At 48.6% G+C, this 21905-nt stretch overlaps 1 pseudogene; it reads right to left on the bottom strand.

The window, feature by feature from the left end:
• Positions 1 to 720: 720 nt before the first annotated feature.
• Positions 721 to 21905, bottom strand: part of LOC134100016 (uncharacterized) — a 37054-nt pseudogene continuing 15869 nt past the window's right edge.

Here is a 21905-nt window from a genome sequence, read left to right as displayed (position 1 = left end):
CCAGCACATTTTGATTGAAATTGTTTTTGCTAATAACTTTTTCTAGCAGATTGTTAAGTGTTTTCAAACTGGGGAGAGTAGGGGGAGATGTTGATTAAACTAAAAAGTGCTTCAAACTGCTAAAGCATCAACTGAAGAATAAACAGATGAGGGGAGATGTTATCTTTTTTAATTATGAATTTTGCATGTGTTAATGTTTTGAAACGTAATATTTAAAAAGCTACAACAATTCTAAAAGCTGCTAAATTCTAAAAGATTAGGCAATGTTTTTTAATGTCTATAACAATAAACAATTTACAGTGTTTAAATGTGTCTGTCTGTAATTTCTACAAGGCACTTTAATGCCTCTTGATATGTAAGGGATAATGTATAGAACGCCGGTCATTATCGGAAAATAATTCCCGACAGGATGAACTGAACCCCAACGCGCAGCAGAGGGGTTTTGCTTCGTCCTGAAGGGAATTATTTTCCGATAATGACCAGCGTTCTATACATTATCGCGCTTATTATACGGCTACTTGCCAAAACGAGAAAAGAAACTCATCTCAATGTGTCTTTAGCAATGATTTGGCTACCGTTTCGTGGCTTCCGCAACAACTAGCGGAGTGAACCCGTTGCCATTGGCAGCGGTCATTATACCTTCGGAGCGGTCATTATGCAAAAATAACCGGTAGAACGTTGAGAGGCCCATTCAAAGTGAATGGGAGCTCCCTCAACATTCTAGAGAGCCGTATAATAAGGTGTGTAATTGTGATGCACTGCACTCTCATAGAGCACAGCCATGTCAGGGAAACGAATGCAAAACTCTCTTTCTGCCCTCAACTTGGTTACATGTCGGCAGTCCGACATCCTGCCAGTCCGACATCCCTTTCGTCCGACATGCTGCTATTCAGACATGGTGTTATTCCGACATGCTGCCAATCCGACACATTTTAGTACCCCCATTCCGACAGTTTACAAATCCTATTTTTTTCCACGTCAATTAAACGGACCCTATGAGCCCGACGGACGCAAAGTGCGTCAAAAACACACCCATTCTGTTACATTGCTCCGCGATTATTAGTCACAGCGAGATGAGACCTATATTGCATGAAAGAGCTCAGAACTGGGGCTTTCCAACGAGACTAGACACGTGTCTGTACGATCAAGTATGAAAATAAAAATAAAATCATGAATTTAAATGATATCATATTTACAGTCTATATTGCTCTGCGTTCACCCACGCAGCCACTGCTCTCGCTTGAATTACTCCGGGACCAGGCATCGCACAGACATAACACGCATATCAAATGAAAGAGGAGAAACAGAGCTTTCCATTGATACCAAACACATCGATCCTTTTGTGTTATAGAAACAGACAAAGTGACAAACAAATAAGAATCATATAGCTTCGACTACCGCTACTTTCGTTTGATTTACTCGTGAAACCGTGGTTAAAACGATACGGCTTGCATGTCAGATAAAAAAGGAGAGCTAGAGCTATCCACAGATACCAAATACAACCTTCTAGGCCATAAAACAGACGAAGTGACAGCAAAATAATAACTTAATTTAGCTCCACTTAGTCGAATAATGAGACAGAGAAGAAAACTTGCCATGTCTATAGAACTGCTTTCACTTCCCCGAGTCGTGCACGCAACAGACATATAACGATATCAAGAAGTCTTCACAATGACATTTTAAATGTGAATCTTTATTATTTTACACAATTGGATATAGTTGTGACATTAATAGCCTATTAATGACCTCATGTCGGAATGGCACGTTGTTTGAAAAAAAAGTTAAATACCGCCACTGCGACCATGAAAAAAACAAATGTCGGAGTGGTGGGACTTTTTCCCATAAAGAGACATGCCTCCACTACGACAATTGGACGTCAATGTCGGAGTGCTGGTATGTCAGAATGAACGGCGGTAGCCCCTCAACTTTGCCTCTGCTGTAGGGAACGGGTCTTGTCCAAAACAAGATTCTCTGGACAGTGAGGCACCAAACGCACAATCATACATGGTGGCTGCCTCTGATCCTGGTGGTAAGAGGTTCTCTGGGATTCTCACTTTGCAGCCACTTGCAGCAAGTCTGTTTGGTACTCCCTTCCCTAACAGCACAGTAAGAAAAATTAAAGGTTGGGTACGGAATTAGCAAAACGGACGGCAGAGTTTGAACATATACAACCTCAAGTCCCGCCCTCCATACACGAGCGACAATTCAAATGCGCAGCGCGAGAGCGAGCCAGGCTAAATGAAATGCCAACCTGGCGTCTACAGCACTATGAGCTCTAGTCTCCATACAATCACTCACATCAACTTCCCCAATTACATTCTTTATTCACCTCCAAAGGGTTGTAGTACATATGGTTCAGTAGCTGTTATGTTCTGTATGTTTTTATTTTCAATGCGGGTGTTGTCTCCCCCTAGCGGCGTGGATGTCAGTTGTAATGTAATCACATTCTCACGCAAGTTATGATATTTCTCCTCCGGTTTTATGCGTCTTCCTCCGGTGTGTCAGCATCCTCGGTATGTTCATTTAATACTGTATCTGAGTGTGTGATGTTATTGAGTGATACTTTTACCTACTTTTTGAGTTGTTAAGTAAATGTATGAAGTTTAACTGTTTATCAGTGTAACACGATGGTTAGCTTGTGCGTTTCATTAGCCCTTGCTAGGCTCTGTTAGCTATTTCTATGAGTTGTATTGAACGTATGAGATTGTCTAGAGAGTAATGGAAAATGTATTCTCCCTTTTTCAGTTTTACCTTCCTACCAATAAAACAACAGTTTGCATCTACGTCTTGTTGATTGGGAAGCGTTTAGCTGCCTGTCAAATCATGCTCAGTGTGTGAAGAGGACAGAACAGTAAAACGAGGGCTATCATCACTACACGAGGGCAGACAACGACCGTGGGATCTCGACTGCAGCCACGTCACTACGCTCCCCGCTCACACAATCACAACAGCTCAAGCAGGTGAGATCGCTCCATGCACCATGTCAGAGCAACGGTCCCCTGCCTCATACAGAACGAGATCGTACACATCAGGATCAGCAAAGCTATCAGGAGTGTCGTCCACTAGGTCAGCAGCAGCCATAGCCCGTGCTAGAGCCGAGGCAGCCAAAGTCCAAGTTAAATTTGCTGAAAGAGAAATGGAAATTAAGTTAGAAAAAGCTCGCATAGAAGCTTCATTAGACATATTGACCGTGCAGAAGAAAGCTGCTGTTGCCGAGGTTGAAGCTAATGTATTGGAGGCCGCTGCTGAAAAAATTGATGAAAATGACCACAAAGAACCCTTTATTCCAGTTTACATCCAAGACTCTCAGCAACGTACACGGGAGTATGTACATAACCTCCCTGACTGTAGCCTTGACTCAATGCCACCACTAGAGACAGTCTCAGACTATGACATACACAGAAGACCTGCTAAGACACACACCGGCCATGAGCAACATCACGCACCCGCCGTAGGCATTGAGAACACCCCCGCACCTGACATTGTCGACCTTCAATATAGACTGCCCCCACACTCTAGTGACATGGCCCCACCTGGACCTAACCAGTATAGTAGCTGGGTCAAACCCAGGCTAGATGAGCATGGCCGCCCTCCAGATAATCTTCCCACACCGCTGCATTCACCAGCGCGGGCAAGCATCGATGGCTTAGGGGACTTTGTTAGATACTTTGCCAGGAGGGAACTAGTCTCCACGGGTCTGATTGTGTTTAACGACAGACCTGAAGATTTCAGAGCATGGCGCTCGTCATTCGAAAATGCAGTGAGAGGTCTTGACGTGTCCCCTGCCGAGGAAGTTGACCTCTTAGTAAAGTGGCTAGGGCCTAACTCCTCAGAACATGCTAAACGCATCAGGGCAGTCAACATCATACAACCTGTTAAAGGACTGGGGCTCATCTGGGAACGGCTAGAGCAGTGCTATGGTTCCGCAGAGGTAATCGAAGAGGCTTTATTCAAAAGATTAGATGCCTTCCCCAGGGTCTCCAACAAAGAGTATAGCAAACTCAGAGAGTTAGGTGACCTACTCACAGAGCTTCTATCTGCAAAGTCCGGCGAAGACCTGCCCGGCCTTATGTTCTTAGACACAGCACGGGGAGTGAACCCCATTGTTCAGAAGCTCCCACACAATTTACAGGAAAGATGGTTAAGTCTCGGCTCACAGTACAAACAACAGAAGAAGGTCACATTCCCGCCATTTTCCTTTTTTGTCGACTTTGTTTGTCGCGAAGCCCGAACCAGAAATGACCCAAGCTTTGACATCACCATGTCTGCAACAACAGCCACGAAAGTTGAAAGAGGCGCGTTTAAACAGAATTATCCAAGAGCCACCATCTCTGTTCACAAAACGGACATTGTAAGAACTGATGCTGCCCAGGAAAGGACAGATACCGAGAACTGGTGTCCCCTACACAAAAGACCACACCCCCTGACGAAATGTCGTGTGTTCCGAGCAAAGCCACTAGAAGAACGCAAGACCTTTTTAAAGGAAAACGGCATCTGCTTCAGGTGCTGCTTATCGTCCTCACACTTAGCAAAACAGTGCGAAATAGATGTGAAATGCTTAGAGTGCGAAAGTGAACGCCATGACGCAGCCCTGCATCCAGGCCCTGCCCCATGGACACGCCAACAGCCCGTCACAGAGGACGGCGGGGAGGAAGAGAACGAACAGCCTGCCTCCATTTCATCCAGCTGCACCAAAGTCTGCAGCGAGGGCCAAAGCGGGAGGTCATGCTCAAAAATCTGCTTAGTGAGAGTGTTTCCTACTGGTCAGAGAGAGAGAGCAACCAGGGCCTATGTTATCCTCGATGATCAAAGCAATAGGTCCCTTGCCCGCACAGATTTCTTCAGCCTCTTTAACATAACAGGCCCAAGCTCACCGTACTCTTTGAACACATGTTCCGGGGTAGTCAATACAGCTGGGAGAAGAGCCAGTGGATACCAGGTTGAATCCTTAGACGGCAAGATATGCTTGGACTTACCCACGTTGATAGAATGCAACGAAATCCCTAACAACCGGTCAGAAATACCCACCCCAGAGGCTGCTGCACACCATGCCCATCTTCGTCCCATAAGTCACCAGGTTCCCAAACTAGACCCCCAGGCTCCCATAATGCTCCTCCTTGGCCGAGACATAATCAGAGTCCACAAAATACGAGAGCAGATAAATGGCCCTCACGACTCCCCATACGCCCAACGCCTGGACTTAGGATGGGTCATCATAGGAACAGTCTGCCTGGGAGGACTGCACACCCCCACTACTGTGAATACCTTCTACACAAGCACTCTGGAAAATGGACGTCCCAGTCTCTTCCTTCCCTGCCCCAACCGCTTCATGGTAAAAGAGAAGTACAGTAACACACAACTTCCAAAGGCCCATGAGCAGCTCATCTGTGATGGAGACAGCTTGGGATGCTCTATCTTCCAAAGAACAAACAAGGACGAGTCAGTCGCACTTTCTATTGAAGACGAGGCCTTCTTAGGCATAATGGAACAGGAATTCCGCCAGGACGAATCCAACAGCTGGGTGGCGCCCCTCCCATTCAAAGCACAAAGGCAGCGCCTACCAAACAACAGAGCCCAAGCGTTACGCCGCCTGTTGTCACTCAAACGCAACTTAGAACGGAAACCAGAAACAAGAGACCACTTCCTCTCATTCATGGCCAAGATTTTTGAGAATGGGCACGCAGAGCTCGCCCCAGCTCTTTCAAAGGAAGAGGAACGCTGGTATCTCCCCATCTTCGGGGTGTACCATCCCAAAAAACCAGATCAAATACGAGTGGTCTTCGACTCGAGTGCACAGCACGAAGGCGTGTCCTTGAACGACGTCCTCATGACGGGGCCGGATCTCAACAACCGCCTCCTCGGTGTCCTCATCCGGTTCAGGAAAGAGCCCGTGGCTGTCACAGCGGACATTCAGCAAATGTTCCACTGTTTCCTGGTGAAAACAGAGCACAGAAATTTCCTGCGTTTTTTGTGGTTCAAGGACAACGACCTTGACAAAGAAGTAACAGAGTACAGAATGAGGGTGCACGTCTTCGGGAATAGCCCCTCACCAGCTGTTGCCATATATGGCCTGAGGCGGGCCGCTCAAGAGGGCGAGTCTGAATTCGGAACAGATGTTCGTCAGTTTGTTCAGAGAGACTTTTATGTAGACGATGGCCTTAAGTCACTACCCACCGCAGGTGCTGCAATCAGTCTACTCAAAGCAACGCAAAATGTGCTGTCAAGCTCGAACCTCAGACTGCACAAGATTGCTTCCAACAGTGCAGAAGTCATGAGTGCCTTTCCTCCCAACGACCACGCCGCCAGCCTGAAGGACCTAGACCTAGGTGTTGACCACCCGCCAATACAACGCAGCCTGGGCATACAATGGGACCTGAAAACAGACACCTTTACCTTCCAGGTGTCAGAAGAGAACAAACCCTTTACACGCAGGGGCCTTTTATCTACCATAAACAGCCTCTATGACCCTTTGGGCTTTGCTGCACCAGTAACCATACAAGGCAAAATGTTGCTACGCGAACTCACTACAGACACCACGGACTGGGATTTACCCCTGCCACAAGAGAAAGAGAAAGCATGGGCTACATGGAGAGACTCCCTTAAAAACCTCAACAGCGTACAGATTCCCAGAATGTACACCCCCGTCTCATCGTCCGATGGCTTACGGAGAATCCTCCACGTTTTCTCGGACGCATCAACAATGGCCGTAGCAGCAGTGGCATACCTACAAGTCACAGACAGGGAGGGCATCGACCATGCTGGGTTCGTCATGGGTAAAGCGAAGCTGGCGCCAAGACCTGAACATACAGTCCCTAGACTAGAACTATGTGCAGCCGTACTTGCAGTTGAACTCGCTGAACTCATCCACTCCGAAATCGATCTCAAGCTTGACAACACACTGTTTTACACTGATAGTAAAGTCGTGCTCGGCTATATCTATAACGAAACAAGAAGGTTCTATGTGTACGTCAACAATAGAGTCCAGCGGATTCGCAGATCTACACAACCCGAACAGTGGCGTTACGTCCGTACTGACATCAATCCTGCAGACCAAGCTACGAGAGCCATCCCCGCATCTCACCTTAATGGTAGCGTGTGGCTTACTGGGCCCAAGACTCTGTCCGGCCCAGAGGAGGAACCAGGGTCACCACAATCCCACTGCTACGAGCTAATTGAACCTACTCAGGATACAGAGCTACGTCCCCAGGTTTCATCACTAAGCACCAACGTCTCCGAGGAACACCTCGATTCACAGAGGTTTGAGCGCTTCTCATGCTGGAAAGCTTTAACACACACTGTGGCCAGGCTAATCCACATAGCAAAACTTTTCAAAAACCCGAAGCCTACAGATACAGAAAGTTGCATGGGATGGCATACTTGCAGCAAAGCTCACACAGTCGAAGGTCTGCTTCAAGCCAAACAAGTCATAATACGCGCTGTGCAACAAGATGTCTATGGTCGAGACATCGAGACTATTGTCAAAGGAATGGGAGTTCCAAAGGACAGCCGTCTCAGGAAATTAGACCCCTTCGTTGATGACGCCGGCCTGCTGAGGGTGGGAGGCCGGATATCAGAGGCGGATCTACCTGTGGAGGAAAAGAACCCTCTCATCATTCCAGGTCACACTCATGTCGCAGGACTGCTAATAAGACATCATCATGAGCAGATACGGCACCAAGGCCGTCTGTTCACAGAGGGGGCGATACGGACAGCAGGCCTATGGATAATTGGAGCCAAAAGGAAAATAAGCAGCAGCATCTACAAGTGTGTCACCTGCCGCAAGCTACGGGGTGACTTCCAAACTCAAAAGATGGCCAACTTACCTGTAGACAGGCTGACGGTGCAACCACCATTCTCAGAAGTAGGCCTTGATGTTTTTGGGCCTTGGTCAATCTTAACGCGTCGCACACGAGGTGGGAGTTCAGACAGCAAACGATGGGCAGTCATGTTCACCTGCATGAGCACGAGAGCTGTACACATAGAGGTAATCGAAGCGCTTGATACTTCAAGTTTCATTAACGCTCTCCGAAGATTCACATCCATCAGAGGCCCCGTCAAACAGATCAGGTCTGACCGGGGCACCAACTTCGTTGGCGCTTGCAAAGAACTGCAGATTCCATCCAATATCAGTGAGAAGATTGACAGATACCTTGCGGAAAGGGGATGCAAATGGACGTTCAATCCACCCCATTCTTCCCATATGGGTGGATGTTGGGAAAGAATGATAGGTTTAGCACGAAGGATATTAGATTCAATGCTCTTACAAGCACCTTCGAGGCTGACTCACGAAACACTCACCACCCTTATGGCCGAAATAGCTGCCATCATCAATGGACGACCTCTAACCCCTGTGTCAACCGACCCTACAGACCCAATCATACTTACCCCCTCGACTCTTCTCACTCAAAAGATCGGAACACTGTCAGCACCAGCAGGAACATTTGATGTGAAGGACTTATGTAAACGACAATGGCGGCAAGTGCAGAGCCTCGCCAATGTGTTCTGGGACAAGTGGAGAAAGCAGTACTTGTCTACTCTACAGACACGCACCAAGTGGCTAAGCAACAAGCCAAACCTCGAACTCAACAGCGTCGTCCTCCTTAAAGACTCTCAGACAAAAAGAAACTTCTGGCCAATAGGGCTGGTGACCAAGGCCTGCCCCAGCAAGGACGGGAAGGTGCGCACCGTGGAGGTCAAGGTGATGCGTGAAGATGGACCAAAGCTGTTCCTTAGGCCCATTTCAGACTTAGTCCTTCTTGTTCCTCCAGAGGACTCTTAGAATAAGTAGAGACTTCTCAACAGTTTATGATTATGATGTTGTGGTATTTAGAAATACCAGACGGGGAGTGTTATGTTCTGTATGTTTTTATTTTCAATGCGGGTGTTGTCTCCCCCTAGCGGCGTGGATGTCAGTTGTAATGTAATCACATTCTCACGCAAGTTATGATATTTCTCCTCCGGTTTTATGCGTCTTCCTCCGGTGTGTCAGCATCCTCGGTATGTTCATTTAATACTGTATCTGAGTGTGTGATGTTATTGAGTGATACTTTTACCTACTTTTTGAGTTGTTAAGTAAATGTATGAAGTTTAACTGTTTATCAGTGTAACACGATGGTTAGCTTGTGCGTTTCATTAGCCCTTGCTAGGCTCTGTTAGCTATTTCTATGAGTTGTATTGAACGTATGAGATTGTCTAGAGAGTAATGGAAAATGTATTCTCCCTTTTTCAGTTTTACCTTCCTACCAATAAAACAACAGTTTGCATCTACGTCTTGTTGATTGGGAAGCGTTTAGCTGCCTGTCAAATCATGCTCAGTGTGTGAAGAGGACAGAACAGTAAAACGAGGGCTATCATCACTACACGAGGGCAGACAACGACCGTGGGATCTCGACTGCAGCCACGTCACTACGCTCCCCGCTCACACAATCACAACAGCTCAAGCAGGTGAGATCGCTCCATGCACCATGTCAGAGCAACGGTCCCCTGCCTCATACAGAACGAGATCGTACACATCAGGATCAGCAAAGCTATCAGGAGTGTCGTCCACTAGGTCAGCAGCAGCCATAGCCCGTGCTAGAGCCGAGGCAGCCAAAGTCCAAGTTAAATTTGCTGAAAGAGAAATGGAAATTAAGTTAGAAAAAGCTCGCATAGAAGCTTCATTAGACATATTGACCGTGCAGAAGAAAGCTGCTGTTGCCGAGGTTGAAGCTAATGTATTGGAGGCCGCTGCTGAAAAAATTGATGAAAATGACCACAAAGAACCCTTTATTCCAGTTTACATCCAAGACTCTCAGCAACGTACACGGGAGTATGTACATAACCTCCCTGACTGTAGCCTTGACTCAATGCCACCACTAGAGACAGTCTCAGACTATGACATACACAGAAGACCTGCTAAGACACACACCGGCCATGAGCAACATCACGCACCCGCCGTAGGCATTGAGAACACCCCCGCACCTGACATTGTCGACCTTCAATATAGACTGCCCCCACACTCTAGTGACATGGCCCCACCTGGACCTAACCAGTATAGTAGCTGGGTCAAACCCAGGCTAGATGAGCATGGCCGCCCTCCAGATAATCTTCCCACACCGCTGCATTCACCAGCGCGGGCAAGCATCGATGGCTTAGGGGACTTTGTTAGATACTTTGCCAGGAGGGAACTAGTCTCCACGGGTCTGGTTGTGTTTAACGACAGACCTGAAGATTTCAGAGCATGGCGCTCGTCATTCGAAAATGCAGTGAGAGGTCTTGACGTGTCCCCTGCCGAGGAAGTTGACCTCTTAGTAAAGTGGCTAGGGCCTAACTCCTCAGAACATGCTAAACGCATCAGGGCAGTCAACATCATACAACCTGTTAAAGGACTGGGGCTCATCTGGGAACGGCTAGAGCAGTGCTATGGTTCCGCAGAGGTAATCGAAGAGGCTTTATTCAAAAGATTAGATGCCTTCCCCAGGGTCTCCAACAAAGAGTATAGCAAACTCAGAGAGTTAGGTGACCTACTCACAGAGCTTCTATCTGCAAAGTCCGGCGAAGACCTGCCCGGCCTTATGTTCTTAGACACAGCACGGGGAGTGAACCCCATTGTTCAGAAGCTCCCACACAATTTACAGGAAAGATGGTTAAGTCTCGGCTCACAGTACAAACAACAGAAGAAGGTCACATTCCCGCCATTTTCCTTTTTTGTCGACTTTGTTTGTCGCGAAGCCCGAACCAGAAATGACCCAAGCTTTGACATCACCATGTCTGCAACAACAGCCACGAAAGTTGAAAGAGGCGCGTTTAAACAGAATTATCCAAGAGCCACCATCTCTGTTCACAAAACGGACATTGTAAGAACTGATGCTGCCCAGGAAAGGACAGATACCGAGAACTGGTGTCCCCTACACAAAAGACCACACCCCCTGACGAAATGTCGTGTGTTCCGAGCAAAGCCACTAGAAGAACGCAAGACCTTTTTAAAGGAAAACGGCATCTGCTTCAGGTGCTGCTTATCGTCCTCACACTTAGCAAAACAGTGCGAAATAGATGTGAAATGCTTAGAGTGCGAAAGTGAACGCCATGACGCAGCCCTGCATCCAGGCCCTGCCCCATGGACACGCCAACAGCCCGTCACAGAGGACGGCGGGGAGGAAGAGAACGAACAGCCTGCCTCCATTTCATCCAGCTGCACCAAAGTCTGCAGCGAGGGCCAAAGCGGGAGGTCATGCTCAAAAATCTGCTTAGTGAGAGTGTTTCCTACTGGTCAGAGAGAGAGAGCAACCAGGGCCTATGTTATCCTCGATGATCAAAGCAATAGGTCCCTTGCCCGCACAGATTTCTTCAGCCTCTTTAACATAACAGGCCCAAGCTCACCGTACTCTTTGAACACATGTTCCGGGGTAGTCAATACAGCTGGGAGAAGAGCCAGTGGATACCAGGTTGAATCCTTAGACGGCAAGATATGCTTGGACTTACCCACGTTGATAGAATGCAACGAAATCCCTAACAACCGGTCAGAAATACCCACCCCAGAGGCTGCTGCACACCATGCCCATCTTCGTCCCATAAGTCACCAGGTTCCCAAACTAGACCCCCAGGCTCCCATAATGCTCCTCCTTGGCCGAGACATAATCAGAGTCCACAAAATACGAGAGCAGATAAATGGCCCTCACGACTCCCCATACGCCCAACGCCTGGACTTAGGATGGGTCATCATAGGAACAGTCTGCCTGGGAGGACTGCACACCCCCACTACTGTGAATACCTTCTACACAAGCACTCTGGAAAATGGACGTCCCAGTCTCTTCCTTCCCTGCCCCAACCGCTTCATGGTAAAAGAGAAGTACAGTAACACACAACTTCCAAAGGCCCATGAGCAGCTCATCTGTGATGGAGACAGCTTGGGATGCTCTATCTTCCAAAGAACAAACAAGGACGAGTCAGTCGCACTTTCTATTGAAGACGAGGCCTTCTTAGGCATAATGGAACAGGAATTCCGCCAGGACGAATCCAACAGCTGGGTGGCGCCCCTCCCATTCAAAGCACAAAGGCAGCGCCTACCAAACAACAGAGCCCAAGCGTTACGCCGCCTGTTGTCACTCAAACGCAACTTAGAACGGAAACCAGAAACAAGAGACCACTTCCTCTCATTCATGGCCAAGATTTTTGAGAATGGGCACGCAGAGCTCGCCCCAGCTCTTTCAAAGGAAGAGGAACGCTGGTATCTCCCCATCTTCGGGGTGTACCATCCCAAAAAACCAGATCAAATACGAGTGGTCTTCGACTCGAGTGCACAGCACGAAGGCGTGTCCTTGAACGACGTCCTCATGACGGGGCCGGATCTCAACAACCGCCTCCTCGGTGTCCTCATCCGGTTCAGGAAAGAGCCCGTGGCTGTCACAGCGGACATTCAGCAAATGTTCCACTGTTTCCTGGTGAAAACAGAGCACAGAAATTTCCTGCGTTTTTTGTGGTTCAAGGACAACGACCTTGACAAAGAAGTAACAGAGTACAGAATGAGGGTGCACGTCTTCGGGAATAGCCCCTCACCAGCTGTTGCCATATATGGCCTGAGGCGGGCCGCTCAAGAGGGCGAGTCTGAATTCGGAACAGATGTTCGTCAGTTTGTTCAGAGAGACTTTTATGTAGACGATGGCCTTAAGTCACTACCCACCGCAGGTGCTGCAATCAGTCTACTCAAAGCAACGCAAAATGTGCTGTCAAGCTCGAACCTCAGACTGCACAAGATTGCTTCCAACAGTGCAGAAGTCATGAGTGCCTTTCCTCCCAACGACCACGCCGCCAGCCTGAAGGACCTAGACCTAGGTGTTGACCACCCGCCAATACAACGCAGCCTGGGCATACAATGGGACCTGAAAACAGACACCTTTACCTTCCAGGTGTCAGAAGAGAACAAACCCTTTACACGCAGGGGCCTTTTATCTACCATAAACAGCCTCTATGACCCTTTGGGCTTTGCTGCACCAGTAACCATACAAGGCAAAATGTTGCTACGCGAACTCACTACAGACACCACGGACTGGGATTTACCCCTGCCACAAGAGAAAGAGAAAGCATGGGCTACATGGAGAGACTCCCTTAAAAACCTCAACAGCGTACAGATTCCCAGAATGTACACCCCCGTCTCATCGTCCGATGGCTTACGGAGAATCCTCCACGTTTTCTCGGACGCATCAACAATGGCCGTAGCAGCAGTGGCATACCTACAAGTCACAGACAGGGAGGGCATCGACCATGCTGGGTTCGTCATGGGTAAAGCGAAGCTGGCGCCAAGACCTGAACATACAGTCCCTAGACTAGAACTATGTGCAGCCGTACTTGCAGTTGAACTCGCTGAACTCATCCACTCCGAAATCGATCTCAAGCTTGACAACACACTGTTTTACACTGATAGTAAAGTCGTGCTCGGCTATATCTATAACGAAACAAGAAGGTTCTATGTGTACGTCAACAATAGAGTCCAGCGGATTCGCAGATCTACACAACCCGAACAGTGGCGTTACGTCCGTACTGACATCAATCCTGCAGACCAAGCTACGAGAGCCATCCCCGCATCTCACCTTAATGGTAGCGTGTGGCTTACTGGGCCCAAGACTCTGTCCGGCCCAGAGGAGGAACCAGGGTCACCACAATCCCACTGCTACGAGCTAATTGAACCTACTCAGGATACAGAGCTACGTCCCCAGGTTTCATCACTAAGCACCAACGTCTCCGAGGAACACCTCGATTCACAGAGGTTTGAGCGCTTCTCATGCTGGAAAGCTTTAACACACACTGTGGCCAGGCTAATCCACATAGCAAAACTTTTCAAAAACCCGAAGCCTACAGATACAGAAAGTTGCATGGGATGGCATACTTGCAGCAAAGCTCACACAGTCGAAGGTCTGCTTCAAGCCAAACAAGTCATAATACGCGCTGTGCAACAAGATGTCTATGGTCGAGACATCGAGACTATTGTCAAAGGAATGGGAGTTCCAAAGGACAGCCGTCTCAGGAAATTAGACCCCTTCGTTGATGACGCCGGCCTGCTGAGGGTGGGAGGCCGGATATCAGAGGCGGATCTACCTGTGGAGGAAAAGAACCCTCTCATCATTCCAGGTCACACTCATGTCGCAGGACTGCTAATAAGACATCATCATGAGCAGATACGGCACCAAGGCCGTCTGTTCACAGAGGGGGCGATACGGACAGCAGGCCTATGGATAATTGGAGCCAAAAGGAAAATAAGCAGCAGCATCTACAAGTGTGTCACCTGCCGCAAGCTACGGGGTGACTTCCAAACTCAAAAGATGGCCAACTTACCTGTAGACAGGCTGACGGTGCAACCACCATTCTCAGAAGTAGGCCTTGATGTTTTTGGGCCTTGGTCAATCTTAACGCGTCGCACACGAGGTGGGAGTTCAGACAGCAAACGATGGGCAGTCATGTTCACCTGCATGAGCACGAGAGCTGTACACATAGAGGTAATCGAAGCGCTTGATACTTCAAGTTTCATTAACGCTCTCCGAAGATTCACATCCATCAGAGGCCCCGTCAAACAGATCAGGTCTGACCGGGGCACCAACTTCGTTGGCGCTTGCAAAGAACTGCAGATTCCATCCAATATCAGTGAGAAGATTGACAGATACCTTGCGGAAAGGGGATGCAAATGGACGTTCAATCCACCCCATTCTTCCCATATGGGTGGATGTTGGGAAAGAATGATAGGTTTAGCACGAAGGATATTAGATTCAATGCTCTTACAAGCACCTTCGAGGCTGACTCACGAAACACTCACCACCCTTATGGCCGAAATAGCTGCCATCATCAATGGACGACCTCTAACCCCTGTGTCAACCGACCCTACAGACCCAATCATACTTACCCCCTCGACTCTTCTCACTCAAAAGATCGGAACACTGTCAGCACCAGCAGGAACATTTGATGTGAAGGACTTATGTAAACGACAATGGCGGCAAGTGCAGAGCCTCGCCAATGTGTTCTGGGACAAGTGGAGAAAGCAGTACTTGTCTACTCTACAGACACGCACCAAGTGGCTAAGCAACAAGCCAAACCTCGAACTCAACAGCGTCGTCCTCCTTAAAGACTCTCAGACAAAAAGAAACTTCTGGCCAATAGGGCTGGTGACCAAGGCCTGCCCCAGCAAGGACGGGAAGGTGCGCACCGTGGAGGTCAAGGTGATGCGTGAAGATGGACCAAAGCTGTTCCTTAGGCCCATTTCAGACTTAGTCCTTCTTGTTCCTCCAGAGGACTCTTAGAATAAGTAGAGACTTCTCAACAGTTTATGATTATGATGTTGTGGTATTTAGAAATACCAGACGGGGAGTGTTATGTTCTGTATGTTTTTATTTTCAATGCGGGTGTTGTCTCCCCCTAGCGGCGTGGATGTCAGTTGTAATGTAATCACATTCTCACGCAAGTTATGATATTTCTCCTCCGGTTTTATGCGTCTTCCTCCGGTGTGTCAGCATCCTCGGTATGTTCATTTAATACTGTATCTGAGTGTGTGATGTTATTGAGTGATACTTTTACCTACTTTTTGAGTTGTTAAGTAAATGTATGAAGTTTAACTGTTTATCAGTGTAACACGATGGTTAGCTTGTGCGTTTCATTAGCCCTTGCTAGGCTCTGTTAGCTATTTCTATGAGTTGTATTGAACGTATGAGATTGTCTAGAGAGTAATGGAAAATGTATTCTCCCTTTTTCAGTTTTACCTTCCTACCAATAAAACAACAGTTTGCATCTACGTCTTGTTGATTGGGAAGCGTTTAGCTGCCTGTCAAATCATGCTCAGTGTGTGAAGAGGACAGAACAGTAAAACGAGGGCTATCATCACTACACGAGGGCAGACAACGACCGTGGGATCTCGACTGCAGCCACGTCACTACGCTCCCCGCTCACACAATCACAACAGCTCAAGCAGGTGAGATCGCTCCATGCACCATGTCAGAGCAACGGTCCCCTGCCTCATACAGAACGAGATCGTACACATCAGGATCAGCAAAGCTATCAGGAGTGTCGTCCACTAGGTCAGCAGCAGCCATAGCCCGTGCTAGAGCCGAGGCAGCCAAAGTCCAAGTTAAATTTGCTGAAAGAGAAATGGAAATTAAGTTAGAAAAAGCTCGCATAGAAGCTTCATTAGACATATTGACCGTGCAGAAGAAAGCTGCTGTTGCCGAGGTTGAAGCTAATGTATTGGAGGCCGCTGCTGAAAAAATTGATGAAAATGACCACAAAGAACCCTTTATTCCAGTTTACATCCAAGACTCTCAGCAACGTACACGGGAGTATGTACATAACCTCCCTGACTGTAGCCTTGACTCAATGCCACCACTAGAGACAGTCTCAGACTATGACATACACAGAAGACCTGCTAAGACACACACCGGCCATGAGCAACATCACGCACCCGCCGTAGGCATTGAGAACACCCCCGCACCTGACATTGTCGACCTTCAATATAGACTGCCCCCACACTCTAGTGACATGGCCCCACCTGGACCTAACCAGTATAGTAGCTGGGTCAAACCCAGGCTAGATGAGCATGGCCGCCCTCCAGATAATCTTCCCACACCGCTGCATTCACCAGCGCGGGCAAGCATCGATGGCTTAGGGGACTTTGTTAGATACTTTGCCAGGAGGGAACTAGTCTCCACGGGTCTGGTTGTGTTTAACGACAGACCTGAAGATTTCAGAGCATGGCGCTCGTCATTCGAAAATGCAGTGAGAGGTCTTGACGTGTCCCCTGCCGAGGAAGTTGACCTCTTAGTAAAGTGGCTAGGGCCTAACTCCTCAGAACATGCTAAACGCATCAGGGCAGTCAACATCATACAACCTGTTAAAGGACTGGGGCTCATCTGGGAACGGCTAGAGCAGTGCTATGGTTCCGCAGAGGTAATCGAAGAGGCTTTATTCAAAAGATTAGATGCCTTCCCCAGGGTCTCCAACAAAGAGTATAGCAAACTCAGAGAGTTAGGTGACCTACTCACAGAGCTTCTATCTGCAAAGTCCGGCGAAGACCTGCCCGGCCTTATGTTCTTAGACACAGCACGGGGAGTGAACCCCATTGTTCAGAAGCTCCCACACAATTTACAGGAAAGATGGTTAAGTCTCGGCTCACAGTACAAACAACAGAAGAAGGTCACATTCCCGCCATTTTCCTTTTTTGTCGACTTTGTTTGTCGCGAAGCCCGAACCAGAAATGACCCAAGCTTTGACATCACCATGTCTGCAACAACAGCCACGAAAGTTGAAAGAGGCGCGTTTAAACAGAATTATCCAAGAGCCACCATCTCTGTTCACAAAACGGACATTGTAAGAACTGATGCTGCCCAGGAAAGGACAGATACCGAGAACTGGTGTCCCCTACACAAAAGACCACACCCCCTGACGAAATGTCGTGTGTTCCGAGCAAAGCCACTAGAAGAACGCAAGACCTTTTTAAAGGAAAACGGCATCTGCTTCAGGTGCTGCTTATCGTCCTCACACTTAGCAAAACAGTGCGAAATAGATGTGAAATGCTTAGAGTGCGAAAGTGAACGCCATGACGCAGCCCTGCATCCAGGCCCTGCCCCATGGACACGCCAACAGCCCGTCACAGAGGACGGCGGGGAGGAAGAGAACGAACAGCCTGCCTCCATTTCATCCAGCTGCACCAAAGTCTGCAGCGAGGGCCAAAGCGGGAGGTCATGCTCAAAAATCTGCTTAGTGAGAGTGTTTCCTACTGGTCAGAGAGAGAGAGCAACCAGGGCCTATGTTATCCTCGATGATCAAAGCAATAGGTCCCTTGCCCGCACAGATTTCTTCAGCCTCTTTAACATAACAGGCCCAAGCTCACCGTACTCTTTGAACACATGTTCCGGGGTAGTCAATACAGCTGGGAGAAGAGCCAGTGGATACCAGGTTGAATCCTTAGACGGCAAGATATGCTTGGACTTACCCACGTTGATAGAATGCAACGAAATCCCTAACAACCGGTCAGAAATACCCACCCCAGAGGCTGCTGCACACCATGCCCATCTTCGTCCCATAAGTCACCAGGTTCCCAAACTAGACCCCCAGGCTCCCATAATGCTCCTCCTTGGCCGAGACATAATCAGAGTCCACAAAATACGAGAGCAGATAAATGGCCCTCACGACTCCCCATACGCCCAACGCCTGGACTTAGGATGGGTCATCATAGGAACAGTCTGCCTGGGAGGACTGCACACCCCCACTACTGTGAATACCTTCTACACAAGCACTCTGGAAAATGGACGTCCCAGTCTCTTCCTTCCCTGCCCCAACCGCTTCATGGTAAAAGAGAAGTACAGTAACACACAACTTCCAAAGGCCCATGAGCAGCTCATCTGTGATGGAGACAGCTTGGGATGCTCTATCTTCCAAAGAACAAACAAGGACGAGTCAGTCGCACTTTCTATTGAAGACGAGGCCTTCTTAGGCATAATGGAACAGGAATTCCGCCAGGACGAATCCAACAGCTGGGTGGCGCCCCTCCCATTCAAAGCACAAAGGCAGCGCCTACCAAACAACAGAGCCCAAGCGTTACGCCGCCTGTTGTCACTCAAACGCAACTTAGAACGGAAACCAGAAACAAGAGACCACTTCCTCTCATTCATGGCCAAGATTTTTGAGAATGGGCACGCAGAGCTCGCCCCAGCTCTTTCAAAGGAAGAGGAACGCTGGTATCTCCCCATCTTCGGGGTGTACCATCCCAAAAAACCAGATCAAATACGAGTGGTCTTCGACTCGAGTGCACAGCACGAAGGCGTGTCCTTGAACGACGTCCTCATGACGGGGCCGGATCTCAACAACCGCCTCCTCGGTGTCCTCATCCGGTTCAGGAAAGAGCCCGTGGCTGTCACAGCGGACATTCAGCAAATGTTCCACTGTTTCCTGGTGAAAACAGAGCACAGAAATTTCCTGCGTTTTTTGTGGTTCAAGGACAACGACCTTGACAAAGAAGTAACAGAGTACAGAATGAGGGTGCACGTCTTCGGGAATAGCCCCTCACCAGCTGTTGCCATATATGGCCTGAGGCGGGCCGCTCAAGAGGGCGAGTCTGAATTCGGAACAGATGTTCGTCAGTTTGTTCAGAGAGACTTTTATGTAGACGATGGCCTTAAGTCACTACCCACCGCAGGTGCTGCAATCAGTCTACTCAAAGCAACGCAAAATGTGCTGTCAAGCTCGAACCTCAGACTGCACAAGATTGCTTCCAACAGTGCAGAAGTCATGAGTGCCTTTCCTCCCAACGACCACGCCGCCAGCCTGAAGGACCTAGACCTAGGTGTTGACCACCCGCCAATACAACGCAGCCTGGGCATACAATGGGACCTGAAAACAGACACCTTTACCTTCCAGGTGTCAGAAGAGAACAAACCCTTTACACGCAGGGGCCTTTTATCTACCATAAACAGCCTCTATGACCCTTTGGGCTTTGCTGCACCAGTAACCATACAAGGCAAAATGTTGCTACGCGAACTCACTACAGACACCACGGACTGGGATTTACCCCTGCCACAAGAGAAAGAGAAAGCATGGGCTACATGGAGAGACTCCCTTAAAAACCTCAACAGCGTACAGATTCCCAGAATGTACACCCCCGTCTCATCGTCCGATGGCTTACGGAGAATCCTCCACGTTTTCTCGGACGCATCAACAATGGCCGTAGCAGCAGTGGCATACCTACAAGTCACAGACAGGGAGGGCATCGACCATGCTGGGTTCGTCATGGGTAAAGCGAAGCTGGCGCCAAGACCTGAACATACAGTCCCTAGACTAGAACTATGTGCAGCCGTACTTGCAGTTGAACTCGCTGAACTCATCCACTCCGAAATCGATCTCAAGCTTGACAACACACTGTTTTACACTGATAGTAAAGTCGTGCTCGGCTATATCTATAACGAAACAAGAAGGTTCTATGTGTACGTCAACAATAGAGTCCAGCGGATTCGCAGATCTACACAACCCGAACAGTGGCGTTACGTCCGTACTGACATCAATCCTGCAGACCAAGCTACGAGAGCCATCCCCGCATCTCACCTTAATGGTAGCGTGTGGCTTACTGGGCCCAAGACTCTGTCCGGCCCAGAGGAGGAACCAGGGTCACCACAATCCCACTGCTACGAGCTAATTGAACCTACTCAGGATACAGAGCTACGTCCCCAGGTTTCATCACTAAGCACCAACGTCTCCGAGGAACACCTCGATTCACAGAGGTTTGAGCGCTTCTCATGCTGGAAAGCTTTAACACACACTGTGGCCAGGCTAATCCACATAGCAAAACTTTTCAAAAACCCGAAGCCTACAGATACAGAAAGTTGCATGGGATGGCATACTTGCAGCAAAGCTCACACAGTCGAAGGTCTGCTTCAAGCCAAACAAGTCATAATACGCGCTGTGCAACAAGATGTCTATGGTCGAGACATCGAGACTATTGTCAAAGGAATGGGAGTTCCAAAGGACAGCCGTCTCAGGAAATTAGACCCCTTCGTTGATGACGCCGGCCTGCTGAGGGTGGGAGGCCGGATATCAGAGGCGGATCTACCTGTGGAGGAAAAGAACCCTCTCATCATTCCAGGTCACACTCATGTCGCAGGACTGCTAATAAGACATCATCATGAGCAGATACGGCACCAAGGCCGTCTGTTCACAGAGGGGGCGATACGGACAGCAGGCCTATGGATAATTGGAGCCAAAAGGAAAATAAGCAGCAGCATCTACAAGTGTGTCACCTGCCGCAAGCTACGGGGTGACTTCCAAACTCAAAAGATGGCCAACTTACCTGTAGACAGGCTGACGGTGCAACCACCATTCTCAGAAGTAGGCCTTGATGTTTTTGGGCCTTGGTCAATCTTAACGCGTCGCACACGAGGTGGGAGTTCAGACAGCAAACGATGGGCAGTCATGTTCACCTGCATGAGCACGAGAGCTGTACACATAGAGGTAATCGAAGCGCTTGATACTTCAAGTTTCATTAACGCTCTCCGAAGATTCACATCCATCAGAGGCCCCGTCAAACAGATCAGGTCTGACCGGGGCACCAACTTCGTTGGCGCTTGCAAAGAACTGCAGATTCCATCCAATATCAGTGAGAAGATTGACAGATACCTTGCGGAAAGGGGATGCAAATGGACGTTCAATCCACCCCATTCTTCCCATATGGGTGGATGTTGGGAAAGAATGATAGGTTTAGCACGAAGGATATTAGATTCAATGCTCTTACAAGCACCTTCGAGGCTGACTCACGAAACACTCACCACCCTTATGGCCGAAATAGCTGCCATCATCAATGGACGACCTCTAACCCCTGTGTCAACCGACCCTACAGACCCAATCATACTTACCCCCTCGACTCTTCTCACTCAAAAGATCGGAACACTGTCAGCACCAGCAGGAACATTTGATGTGAAGGACTTATGTAAACGACAATGGCGGCAAGTGCAGAGCCTCGCCAATGTGTTCTGGGACAAGTGGAGAAAGCAGTACTTGTCTACTCTACAGACACGCACCAAGTGGCTAAGCAACAAGCCAAACCTCGAACTCAACAGCGTCGTCCTCCTTAAAGACTCTCAGACAAAAAGAAACTTCTGGCCAATAGGGCTGGTGACCAAGGCCTGCCCCAGCAAGGACGGGAAGGTGCGCACCGTGGAGGTCAAGGTGATGCGTGAAGATGGACCAAAGCTGTTCCTTAGGCCCATTTCAGACTTAGTCCTTCTTGTTCCTCCAGAGGACTCTTAGAATAAGTAGAGACTTCTCAACAGTTTATGATTATGATGTTGTGGTATTTAGAAATACCAGACGGGGAGTGTTATGTTCTGTATGTTTTTATTTTCAATGCGGGTGTTGTCTCCCCCTAGCGGCGTGGATGTCAGTTGTAATGTAATCACATTCTCACG

The sequence above is a fragment of the Sardina pilchardus genome, chromosome 2, assembly GCF_963854185.1.
Source record: "Sardina pilchardus chromosome 2, fSarPil1.1, whole genome shotgun sequence".
Taxonomy (NCBI): Eukaryota; Metazoa; Chordata; class Actinopteri; order Clupeiformes; family Clupeidae; genus Sardina; species Sardina pilchardus.
This window is presented reverse-complemented; position numbering and strand designations above follow the sequence as displayed.